General features: G+C 46.3%; 1 protein-coding gene across 1 annotated transcript in view; it reads right to left on the bottom strand.

The window, feature by feature from the left end:
- Nucleotides 1-12198, bottom strand: part of LOC137435185 (uncharacterized) — a 367117-nt gene that overhangs the window by 334428 nt on the left and 20491 nt on the right. Inside the window, exons 2-3 of the mRNA XM_078784578.1 lie at nucleotides 4753-4914; nucleotides 4121-4213 (exon numbers count right to left, since the gene is read on the bottom strand). The gene's annotated coding sequence lies outside the window, so the exon portion shown is untranslated. The remainder of the gene's footprint in view (nucleotides 1-4120; nucleotides 4214-4752; nucleotides 4915-12198) is intronic.

Below are 12198 nucleotides of genomic sequence, written 5' to 3'. Positions count from 1 at the left end.
CTTCAAGCAACACCTAAAAGAAGTTAAGGCCAAGGTGACATCAAGGGTCTCCCTTATCCGACGTCTCGCTGGTACGACCTGGGGAGCCTCCGCCAAGACCCTACGAATATCCACGCAAACCCTGGTCTTCTCTGCAGCCGAATACTGCGCCCCAGTCTGGAGCAGAAGCCCACACGTGAGAAAGGTTGATGTTGCCATTAACAACGCCCTCCGCATTGTAGCTGGTTGCTTGAAGCCCACCCCGGCATTCCACCTGCCAGTCCTAGCGGGAATCGCCCCGGCCGGCCTCCAACGGGAGGCTGCTACCCTCGCCCTGGCAAGGAATGCCCAGAAACACGACTGGCACATCCTGCACAACACCACAACGATAGTGGCGCCTCCAAGCAGACTCAAGTCCCGCCATCCCTACAACAAGGCGGCACAAGAGATGCTCAGTTCTATCCCTGAGGACCTGTCTAGAAGCGCATGGCTGGCGGCATCTTGGAAGCAGGTTTGGGAAACGGCCGGGCCCACCCGCATCCACCGCTACATCTGGGACCCAGGAGGTGGCGTCGTAGGAGAAGACCTCCCACGCCTGCAATGGACCTTGCTGAACCGTCTACGTACGGGGGTCGGCCGCTTCAAATCATCGCTGAAGATGTGGGGCCTGGCAGACAGTGCCACGTGCGAGTGCGGTGAGCCTGAGCAGACTGCCGAACACATAATTACCACCTGCCCCCTATACAGACCACCTTCAGAAGCCAGCCTCTTCGACGTAGGACCAGAGAGGAGGGCATGGCTGCACGACACTGTGCTGGCCACCTGATGATACACGAAAGAAGAAGATGACTGATGTATGGACAACTGCGATTTTGAATGGCGGCTATTTTGAAATTCAAGATGGCTACCGCAAACGAAGGAGCCAATGTAATTGTTATTGGTCTTATTGAGTTCCTTGACTCTGAAAACATAGGTTTAGGCACCAATATCATGTCTCTATGAGTCTCACAGACCAAGATATGGTCAAAAGTAATACTTATGGTGGCCATTTTGAAAAGCACCCCCTGTAGCAAAATCTATACAGATTTGGGCTTGTCACCCAAATTTTTTTGAAAGGTCTTGGTATGTACAACAATAAAATCATGGGTGACTTTGTACTTTTGCGATGGCCACGAACTCCCCCCTAGAGCTTGCACTACCAAATGTTCCATACTTGCTGGGGTCACCTAGAGTCACCTTCACCCTTCCCCTCCCCATCTTCACCTACCCCATCTGGGCTATATGGCAGAGTGGCCAGACGGTAGCCAAACAGTTCAATCTTGGTTTCATCAGACCACAGAATCTTGTTTCTCAGTATTAGAGTCCTTTAGATGCTTTTTAGCAAACTGCAAGCGGCCTTTCATGTGTCTTTCGATGAGGAGAGGCTTCCGTCTGGCCACTCTGCCATAAAGCCCAGATCGGTGGAGTGTTGCAGTGATGGTTGTCCTTCTGGAAGTTTCTCCCATCTCCACACAGGATCTCTGTAGCTCAACCAGAGTGACCATCGGGTCCTTGGTCACCTCTATTACCAAGGCCCTTCTCCCCCCGATTGCTCAGTTTGGCCAGGCAGCCAGCGCTAGGAAGAGTCCTGGTTGTTCCAAACTTCTTCCATTTAAGAATTACTAGGGCATGCCCGTACTATATATATATCTAAAATTATATCCCCCCCCTCTATTTACATGAAATGGTTTGGTCCATTCGCAAAGCCAAAGCGAACGGCTTGCGAGTACGGTGACAATCCCCCCCCTCTATGTACATGAAATGGTTTGGTCCAAAGCGAACGGCTTGCGAGTACGGTGACAATCCCCCCCCTCTATTTACATGAAATGGTTTGGTCCAAAGCGAACGGCTTGCGAGTACGGTGACAATCCCCCCCCTCTATTTACATGAAATGGTTTGGTCCAAAGCGAACGGCTTGCGGAGTTTGGTAAAGAAATCGCCATAGCTCGGTAACTACTTCTCCGATTAATATGAAACCTTGAAAAGGCACATCCTCAGGTCCCCAGCAATATATCTGGCAAGTTTCAAGTATATCGAACCCGTGGTTGTCGAGAAACAGCGGTCACAGACACACAGACACACAGACATACACACAGAGATTACTGGAATTATAGATAGACTAGGGCATGCCCGTACTATATCTATATCTAAAATTATATCCCCCCCTCTATTTACATGAAATGGTTTGGTCCAAAGCGAACGGCTTGCGAGTGGTGACAATCCCCCCCCTCTATTTACATGAAATGGTTCGGTCCAAAGCGAACGGCTTCCGGAGTTTGGTAAAGAAATCGCCATCGCGTACACAAACGCGCAGGAAAGCGAATGAATCGCAAATTCGTTTTTATTAGTTGTAAAACATAGTTTAACGCCAACATAGTTTGCAAACGTGAAATAAATGAATACGCTCTCAAATGTGCCATCCGAGGCAGAGTGTGTCCTCCACGTTCGGCACACGCGATCGTTCGCTGCTCTCTGATTGGTTGAATTGTTTTTTGGACATAGCTCGGTAAGTAATTGTCCGATTAATATGAAACCTTGAAAAGGCACATCCTCGGGTCCCCAGCAATATACCTGGCAAGTTTCAAGTATATCGGACCGGTAGTTGTCGAGAAACAGCGGTCACAGACAAACAAACAAACGTACAGACAGACAGACAGAGATTACTGGAATTATAGATAGATGGAGGCCACTGTGCTCTTGGGAACCTTCAATGAAGCAGAAATTTTTTTGTAGGCTTCCCCAGATCTGTGCCTCCACACAATCCTGTCTCTGAGCTCTGCAGGCAGTTCCTTTGACCTCATGGCTTGGTTTTTGCTCTGATATGCATTGTCAGCTGTGAGGCCTTATATATGTAGACAGGTGTATGCCTTTCCAAATCATGTCCAATCAATTGAATTTACCACAGGTGGACTCCAATCAAGGTGCAGAAACATCTCAAAGATGATCAAGAGAAATGGGAGGCACCTGAACTAAATTTCAAGTGTCATTGCAAAGGGTATGAATACTTATGTCAATGTGATATTTAAGTTTTTTCTTTTTCATAAATTTGCAAAACTTTCTAAAATCCTGTTTTCTCTTTGTCATTATGGGGTATTGAGTGTCGATTGATGAGGGAAAAAATGAATTTTAACGATTTCAGCATAAGGCTGCAACATTTTTTTGTATACAAGATCGAGGCTCGTGAAAGAGCTAACATTAATCACACAAAAAGAGAAAGGAGGGGGCCGGGCCGGGAGGGGGCCATAACAAAATGTGTAAAAAGTGAAGGGGTCTGAATACTTTCTGAATGCACTGTATATGTATAATCAAGCTTAGGAATTTACGAATATAATTCACTCTCCTTCCTGTCTCCTTTGCGGTCCTGTGTAAATACTGAGATATGGATAAGGTCTGTGAAACAAAGATAAAGTCCAGTTGTCCTCCACACCCCCACCTTTCTCCTCGTCTTGGGAAAACTGAACTGCTATCTCGGAGGAAGTTTGCCTTCGGTGTGGACGGTGACCTTTTTCGACCTTGGGTCATTAGTGTGGAGACAATAACATTCTTGCATAGTTCCAAGTGAAACCAGCTTGTGCTGGCGCCGAAAAGTCTGATCCTCGAGAACTTCAAATAATTTGGTCTCTATAAAGAGGCCGACTATCCGAGGGTCTTAAGAATTTTCTTTGTTCAGCGTCGTATGTGTATATCCGTGTAAATTGGTTATATTGTAAAAGAACAAGTACCGGTAATTATCCGCTGTGAATCAATAAATCTACTGAACAAGGACTCTGCTTGTATTGCGTATTGAGAATTTATGTAAAACATCTCAGGATCCAACTCAAGACCCTCAACATACGACAGTATCGAAAAACATGACGTGCACCTGACGACTGATTGTGAAGCATTTTTATAAAAAACAAAAGTTGTACACAGCATTCACATGTATTTACACTATTTAAGAAAATGATTTTCCTTAATTTTTTCACATGACGGAAACCGAACTCGCATGAACAAATTATTGAATGGGCTTTACCAAACACACCACAATGTATAAGTTCTGGATGAAGAACATCACCTTTAATCACAACCAATGATTCAGATTTTAAAACGTCACACCTCTTACCAAGAATCCAGATGATAAAAGGCCTTAAAGAGGACAAGAGGAATGAACCAGTCCTTATCTTTTCAAGCACTCAAAAGCATCTTTGCTGGGATCCTAGAAAGGAAGAAAAAAAAAAGAAGAAACATTTACTGCCTCATTTATTCCCATAAGAGGGAAAAGCGGGCGACATTCAACAACAAAAATCAAAGATCTCGAATCCCTAAATAATCCTTTCCAGATCCAACCTTATACGTTCAAGACAGAACATAAATGCCGAACTTGCAGAAAGTTTTACCACCATGAAGTTTCACACAGCAAATGAAGCACAAGAAAATGCCATTCAGCCAATCTCATTGATATCAAGTCCCCGCTCTCGACACAAAACAGTGCTCTCTAACTTGTGTAGCATGTTGTGGTGGTACAGTAGTGGGTAGAGGGAGGAGGGAGGACAGCCTGATTGGGGTTGAATTGACCCAGACAATACATTCATACTGTTACTTTATGGCTAACCCCCGCTCTAGCGGGGAAAATGGCCTTAAAACGATCATTCATTCATTCATTCACTTAAAAATTTTACTTCCTCTCCAGTCGCAGTCAACGTGTGGCCCTGAATGGAATTCTCTCATCTCCCCCTCCTGCCCAGGCTTGGTTACCTCAGGGCAGTATTCTGGGCCCTGTGCTTTTTCTGGTTTTCATTAATGATCTCTGACTCTCTGCAAAATCCTCTCTATCTCTTTGCTGATGACTCCACTCTCTGCTGCTCCATTCCTCATCCCTCAGATCGGCAGTCTGCAGCCTCTTCACTCTCTGTAGACCTGGAAAAAAAAAATCACAAACTGGTCAAACAAGTGGAACATGTCCTTTCAATCCTGACAATCTCACACGCTCACTTTCTCTCCAAAAAAGACTGTCTGGAAAACCCTCCCATCTACCTTCTCAACAATCCTCTCGAATAAGTTCTGTTACTCAAACGTTTGGGTCTCACTATCTGCCATGATCTTTCCTGGGAAAACCACATTTTCAAGTTGGCCTCCAAAGCCAGTCGCCGACTGGGCATCCTCCGTCGTGCGAAGTCCTTCCTTGGCATAGCTGAGCTCCTCACCAGTTAGATCTGCAGCTCAATGGACTACTGCTCTCCCCTCTGGGCTGGTGCCCCTGCCTCACACCTAGCTCGGCTTCATGCTGTTGTAACCAAAGTATTCAGAATCATTGGTATCTCCAGTGATGAAGCTGATTCTGAGGGCCTTTCACTCACTCACCGCAGGCAGGTTTGGTGGTCTTTCTGTCTTCTACCGACCCCTCTCCAACCTAGCTCCCCAGCTCTGTCCCCCAAATATTCCTTCAGGTTGCACAAGATCTGCCAGCAACTCTCTTCTGGTGAATGCCAAAATCAAGACTCTGCTCACCTTCACTCTTTCATTCCTCTTTTTTCCCACCTCTGGAACAAACTCCCTCAGTCTTCAATCCCACTCCCCCTTCCAGGTGTTTAAAAGAGCTGCTCCCCACCATCTCTTATCTTCACCCACCCAAAACCTTGATCTTTTCTACCCCCATTAAAACACCCCAAATCCACCTCTTTCAATCCCCAACTTCTTTCCTGAAATTCCAAGTAGCGTCCATTTCTTTTATTCCGTGTAACTGTACCCCCCTACCTCCTCAGCGTTCTCCCTTCCACAGATCTACCGACGTCCCTGTTCTCCACTGTTGTTGTGCTTGTATGCTTTCCTGTCCCTCCTGCTGTTGTCAACCAATCCCTTTATTGTATGTTTTATGTGTCCGTGCATGTTTTCAAGTTTAATGTGTTAGCTCATACATGAGCCTCGACTTTGTATACAAAAATAAAGAAATAAAGAATCCACACCTCAAATAATCAGAACTTCTCAATGTCCATCGATCCATCACAACTCATGTGCACACACAATAACAGACCATTTACCATTTCTGCCCTCATCACTGTACCCTCCCATCCCCACTGCTTATCGGTCCTATGGTTCACTATTTTAAACCTATCCTCTCCACACAACCACCATTCCACACATCAAACAACTCTAAGAAATTTATTCCCATCTCTCTTCTGTCCTACCTTTCCTCTTTTTAACTGTCATGTTATGCCCCTAATCTGTTCATCCTGGATTTAAAAAAACAAGCGTTACACCTAGGTCCCCCGTTGGTGAAGTGATGCGAGTTGACAAAGTGGAAGATGCAAGGCGGCCATCTTTGATTTTGACGTGGCGACCCAATTTTCAATAGCGTTCTCCCTTATGCGTAGATACACCCACACACCAGATTAGAAGTTAGTAGTTCGTTTAATTTTCAAGATATTGCACTCATGTTACGGATTCGTCACTTCTGTTGTTGTGGTTTTCATCCACTGCAAGCATTTTTGGTTCCATGTACTATTATTGTTATCGGTTAATATATTATATCGGTTCCATATTATATCGGCACCTCCGGGACACAAAGGTGATCCCGGGGGAGGAGGCTGTTTCACAGCACCACTTGGTTGTCTGCGACATAAGGGTGAAAGGTGCGAGGAGAGCTCGGCGGGTGAAGTACCAACCGAGAATGAAGGTGTGGAGGTTGAAAGAGGTGACAGTAAGGGAGGCATTAAAAGAGAGGCTGAGTACGGTAGAGGATGATGTGGTTGAGCTTGAAAGTGGTTGGATGTCAATGAAAGCTAGTCTGTTGGGAGCCGTTGGTGAGGTATGTGGATGGACAAAAGGACCACCGAGGCACTCGGAAACATGGTGGTGGGATGTTGAAGTTGGAAAGAGGATTGACGAGAAGAGGAAGAAGTTCAAAGAGTGGCAGAAGGCGAAGGGTACGGGAGCAGAAACAGCAGAGCATGAAAGTTATAAGGCAGCCAGGAAGGCTGCAAAGAAAGAGGTAGCAAAGGCGCAGGAGGCATGTAGGAAAATGTTCGGAGAACGCTTGGATTCGGAAGAGGGTCAGAAAGCAGTATTCAGGATTGCAAAGCACATAGCGAAAGAGAGGTGTGATGTGATGGGGGTGAGTTGCTTGAAGGATGAAGTGGGACAAATCGTTGTCGACCCAGATGGAATTAAAGGAAGATGGAAAAGATATATGGAAATGCTGTTGAATACAGAGAATGAATGGGATGGCAACATAGAGAGTAACCCAGTTTTAGGACCGGCAGAGAAGATAACTGAGAAGGAAGTTGAGGAAGCGATAAAAGCAATGAAGAGTGGAAAAGCGGGAGGGCCGACGGGAGTTGTGGGAGATATGTTGAAGGCAGCAGGAAGTTGGGGTGTGAAGAGAATGACAGAGATCTGTAATCTGGTGGTGAAAGAAGGCCGCATTCCAGTGGTTGGGAACTGAGTACTCTCGTCCCTCTATACAAGGGGAAAGGTGACCCTCTGGAGTGTGGCTCGTACCGAGCGATAAAATTATTGGAGCATGGAAAGAAGGTATTGGAAAGGGTGTTGGAAAGGAGGATAAGGAAGAAAGTGAAGATCGACGAAATGCAGTTTGGATTTATGCCAGGAAGAGGAACGACAGATGCGCTTTTCATTGTGAGGCAGTTGCAGGAGAAGTACATGGATAAGAGGAAGAAGTTGTTTTTTGGGTTTGTTGATCTGGAGAAAGCATTCGATAGGGTTCCACGCAAAGTATTGACATGGGCATTGAGGAAGTTAGGAGTGGAGGAATGGTTGATCAGAGTAGTGATGGCAATGTACAAAACAGCACGCACAGCTGTAAGGACGTAGGACGGGAACAGTGGTGAGTTTGAGGTGAAGGTGGGAGTGCATCAGGGGTCGGTACTAAGTCCACTACTATTTGTAGCTGTGATGGAGGTGCTGGCTCAGAACGTAAAGGAGGGTTTACCGTGGGAGTTGTTGTATGCAGATGATCTGGTGTTGATTGCAGAAAGTATGGATGGACTGAAGGAAAAGATGAACAAGTGGAAGGAATGTATGGAGACAAAAGGTCTGAAGGTGAATATCGGAAAGACAAAGGTGATGGCAAGTGGTAAAGCATGTGGTGAGGTGGAAAGAACTGGGAAGTGGCCGTGTGCTGTGTGCAGGAAGGGTGTCGGAGTGAACTCCATTCAGTGTACAATGTGCGCTGAGTGGGTTCATCAAAAATGTAGTGGTCTGAGAGGGTCATTAACCAGTGTGGCAGCTACATTCAAATGTAAGGTGTGCGCAGAGGGAGCTGCAGATGGAGGAAATGTTGAGTTGGATCTTGGAGATGGCGTGAAGCTGGAAGGTGTGAAAACATTTTGCTACCTCGGAGACATGCTGAATGGAGAAGGTGGATCAGACTCGGCAACGGTTGCTCGAGTGAGATGTGCATGGAAGAAGTTTCGGGAACTGAGTGGCGTGCTGATGAGGAGGAGAGTGTCGCTGAAGCTGAAGGGAAAGGTGTATGCTGCATGTGTGAGAAGTGTTATGATTTATGGGAGCGAGACATGGGTAATGAACGTAGAGCAGCAACGAAGGCTGGAAAGGGTGGAAATGCGAATGGTTCGATGGATGTGCGGAGTATCGTTGAGAGAGAGGAAGACAAATGATGAATTGCGAAAGATGATGGGAATATTGCCTGTGATTGATGCTGTGAAGAGGAACAGGTTGAGATGGTTTGGTCATGTATTGAGGAAGGATGAAAGTGACTGGTTGAGAAGAGTGATGGAAGTTAATGTAGAAGGAAGTAGAGGACGGGGAAGACCGAGAAAGACTTGGCTAAGGATGGTGGAAGAAGAAATGCGGGCAAGGGGGTTAACAAGGAGAGATGCAGAAAATAGGGCAAAATGGAGAAGATTGTCATGGGGACCGCAAGGCTAACCCCCGCTCTAGCAGGGAAAATTGCCTTAAAATGCATGTTGTTGTACTATTATTGTTATCGTTTAAGTGAAATGGAGATAACTGTTTCCAAAAGGTAAAAAAAATTAGTGTTTCAAAAGAAACCGGAAACCGGATCGAGAGAAAACCGGACGGAGAAGAGGAGGAAGAAGAAGCAGAGCAAGAGAGGTCGGAAAAGAAAGCCGAGCTGCTTTGAGGTCTGGAGGAGACGCTGGCGAACGGGGGTCACGAGCGAACTTTGGGTTTCCTGGGAAAGGGATTCCTGTGACAGAGTGGTTATCGCTGTGACAGATAACCCTGCGTGACAGGTTTTGCGGTTGATTCCGAAGAGAATCGTTATTGGAGTGCAGGTACGCCTTCAGTACGGGCCCGTCGGCCATTTTGCCTCGCTTCCGCCAATTTCGCATCGCTTCAACCTTTTCACCTCGCTCCAACCATTTCACCGCACCGTCGTTAACCTGGTTTGCGTGTGCAATGTGGATTTCGAGTGGGAATTTGCGGTTCGCCATTTGGGAGCCGTTGAACGTTCATACCCGAAGGTGTGATTTCCCAGTTGCCTTGAGGGCACCTTTGCGCTTCTTTGGCGGCGTGACTGTCAGCCGATCTGGATTCTGGTCTCGATACGACATCGTTCTTACGATCAACGGAGCGTGGATCGACTTTGACTTGGTGCCGGGATAGAGACATTGGGGATGTTCTTTTCGCTCACTTGGAGCCCAGTGAGTTATATTGTAAGAAAATGATGGTACCATCATAGGAATGATATAATATTTGTTGTACAATTGATTCATATTGTTCTTGTGCTGTTATTCTTGTGTGACCTTAATACAATACTTGTTTTTTGGTAACAATTGGTGTGGTTTCACCATTGGTTCTTGACACACAGAATAACACATCTTTCTGCCATGACTCCTCTCGGGGCTCCGAGGTACACCGCGACCGGGGTTTGGGGAGGAGCACGTAACAGAAATTGGGGCCCTCGTCCTGGATATAATTCCCCAACATTCCCGAAATTCCCAAATTTGGAATTTCCTAACATTCCCAAATTTTTTCAAAAACTGGAATTTTTTTTGTGTGAAGGTTAACAGGTGTTAACGCATAGTCACGAATGGTGTTTGATGCAGAAAAGTTTGTGGCGTCCCCTAATGAGGCACAGTTCCAGGCGTTAAAAAGATCGGAACTCATGATATTGGCCAAATATTTTAACTTGGAGGTCCAAGTTAGTATGAAGAAAGCAGAGATTCAGACATTGGTGGTGGAGTCTCTAGTGGGACAAGGAACATGGGAAGAGGTAGCCTTGGATTGGTTACCAGAGGAAAAAGGAAGTGTGGAGCTCCGGAAAATGGAGATGCAACTGCAGAGCCAGGAAAGGTTAAAAGAGTTGGAATGGAAAGCGGAAAACGAAAGAGCAGAATGGGTACGAGAACTCGAGGAGAGAAGAGCAGAGGAAAGGAGAGCTGAAGATGAAAGAAGAGCAGAGGAAAGAGCAGAGGAAAGGAGAGCCGAAAGGGAGTTAAAGGAACGGGACATGGAGTATCAGAAGGAACTTAAACTCGAGGAGTTGGAATTACTGGGAGAACGGGGAGAAGTAGTATCCATGCCGGCTAGTTCGACAACCAGTCAGAACTCTTGGGATGTTGGTAGGCATGTGAGGCTGGTTCCACACTTCAATGAAAAGGAGGTAGCCAAGTTCTTTTTACATTTTGAGAAGCTGGCTCAAATGTTACAAGCGTTACGCCTCGGTCCCCCGTCGGTGAAGTGATGTGAGTTGACAAAGTGGAAGACGCAGAAAACATGCTATGATATGATATTTCGCTCACAAGGTTCAGACATAGATGTAGGCGGCCATCTTGGATTTTGACGTGGTGACCCAATTTTCAATAACGTTCTTCCTTATGCCTAGATACACCCACACACCAGATTAGAAGTTGGTACTTCGCTTATTTTTCAAGATATTCATCTCACAAGGTTCAGACATACATGGCGGCGGCCACCTTGGATTTTGACGTGGCGACCCAATTTTCAATAGCGTTCTTCCTTGTGCCTAGATACACCCAAACACCAGATTAGAAGTTGGTACTTTGCTTATTTTCCAAGATATTTCACTCACAAGGTTCAGACATATATATGGTGGCGGCCATCTTGGAGTTTGACGTGGCGACCCAATTTACAATAGCGGTCATCCTTATGCCGAGATACACCCACACACCAAATTAGAAGTTGGTACTTCGCTTATTTTTCAAGATATTCATCTCACAAGGTTCAGACCTACATGGCGGCGGCCATCTTGGATTTTGACGTGGCGACCCAATTTTAAACAGCGTTCTTCCTTGTGCCGAGATACAGCCACACACCAGATTAGAAGTTGGTACTTCGCTTATTTTTCAAGATATTCATCTCACAAGGTTCAGACATACATGGCATCAGACATACATGGCAGCGGCCATCTTGGATTTTGACGTGGGTTGCACCCACACACCAAATTCGAATGCGGTCCTTCGCTTATGCACACACGCACGCACGCAAACACGCACGCACGGACACACGGACGGACATACGGACGGAGGGGAAAACCATAGTCCCCCTTTCGCTCCGCTGTGCGACGGGGAACAAAAATGGCCTGTGGGGTCCTGGACTATGTTAGTGCAAAGTGTTCTGGAGGGAAAAGCTCAAGATATCTATTCGGCTTTACCGATTGACCAATGTGCAGATCATGAGATAGTGAAGAAAGCCATTCTCAAAGCCGATGAATTGGTCCCTGAAGCTTCCCGACAAAAATTCAGGAATGCCAGGAAGAGGGAGAGTGAGACCCATGTGGAGTTTGCCAGAATTAAGGAAACTAAGTTTGATAGGTGGTGTGACTTGAAGGAGATTGGGAAAGACTTCAACCTTTTGCGACAATTGATATTGGTGGTAGAATTCAAACAGTGTCCACGTGGACATTAAAGTACATCTGGATGAAAAAAGAGTACTGGAGTTGTATGAGGCAGCAACAGTGGCAGATGACTATGCCTTGACACACAGGATGGGGTTCCACAAACCTAACTTCCCACCTTGAGTTAGCCAGGGGAGTTATGGCAAATCAGGTTCGGAGAACAAATTTTAATGGAGGCGGCCTAGAGAGGACTATGGGGACAAATCTGATACCGCGACTTTTAGGGATCAGAAGACTGCAGTTCCAAGACATACCTATCTTCCGGGGGGCCCGAGGCAGACCACGAGTTTTTCCTCCGGGCCTACTTGCGCTTTTTGCAAGAAACCTGGGCATTTGATGTC

The sequence above is a fragment of the Myxine glutinosa genome, chromosome 9 (assembly GCF_964187855.1).
Source record: "Myxine glutinosa chromosome 9, kmMyxGlut1.1, whole genome shotgun sequence".
Lineage (NCBI taxonomy): Eukaryota > Metazoa > Chordata > Myxini > Myxiniformes > Myxinidae > Myxine > Myxine glutinosa.
The sequence above is the reverse complement of the archived record's forward strand: the minus strand, read 5'-3'. Positions and strand labels throughout refer to the sequence as shown.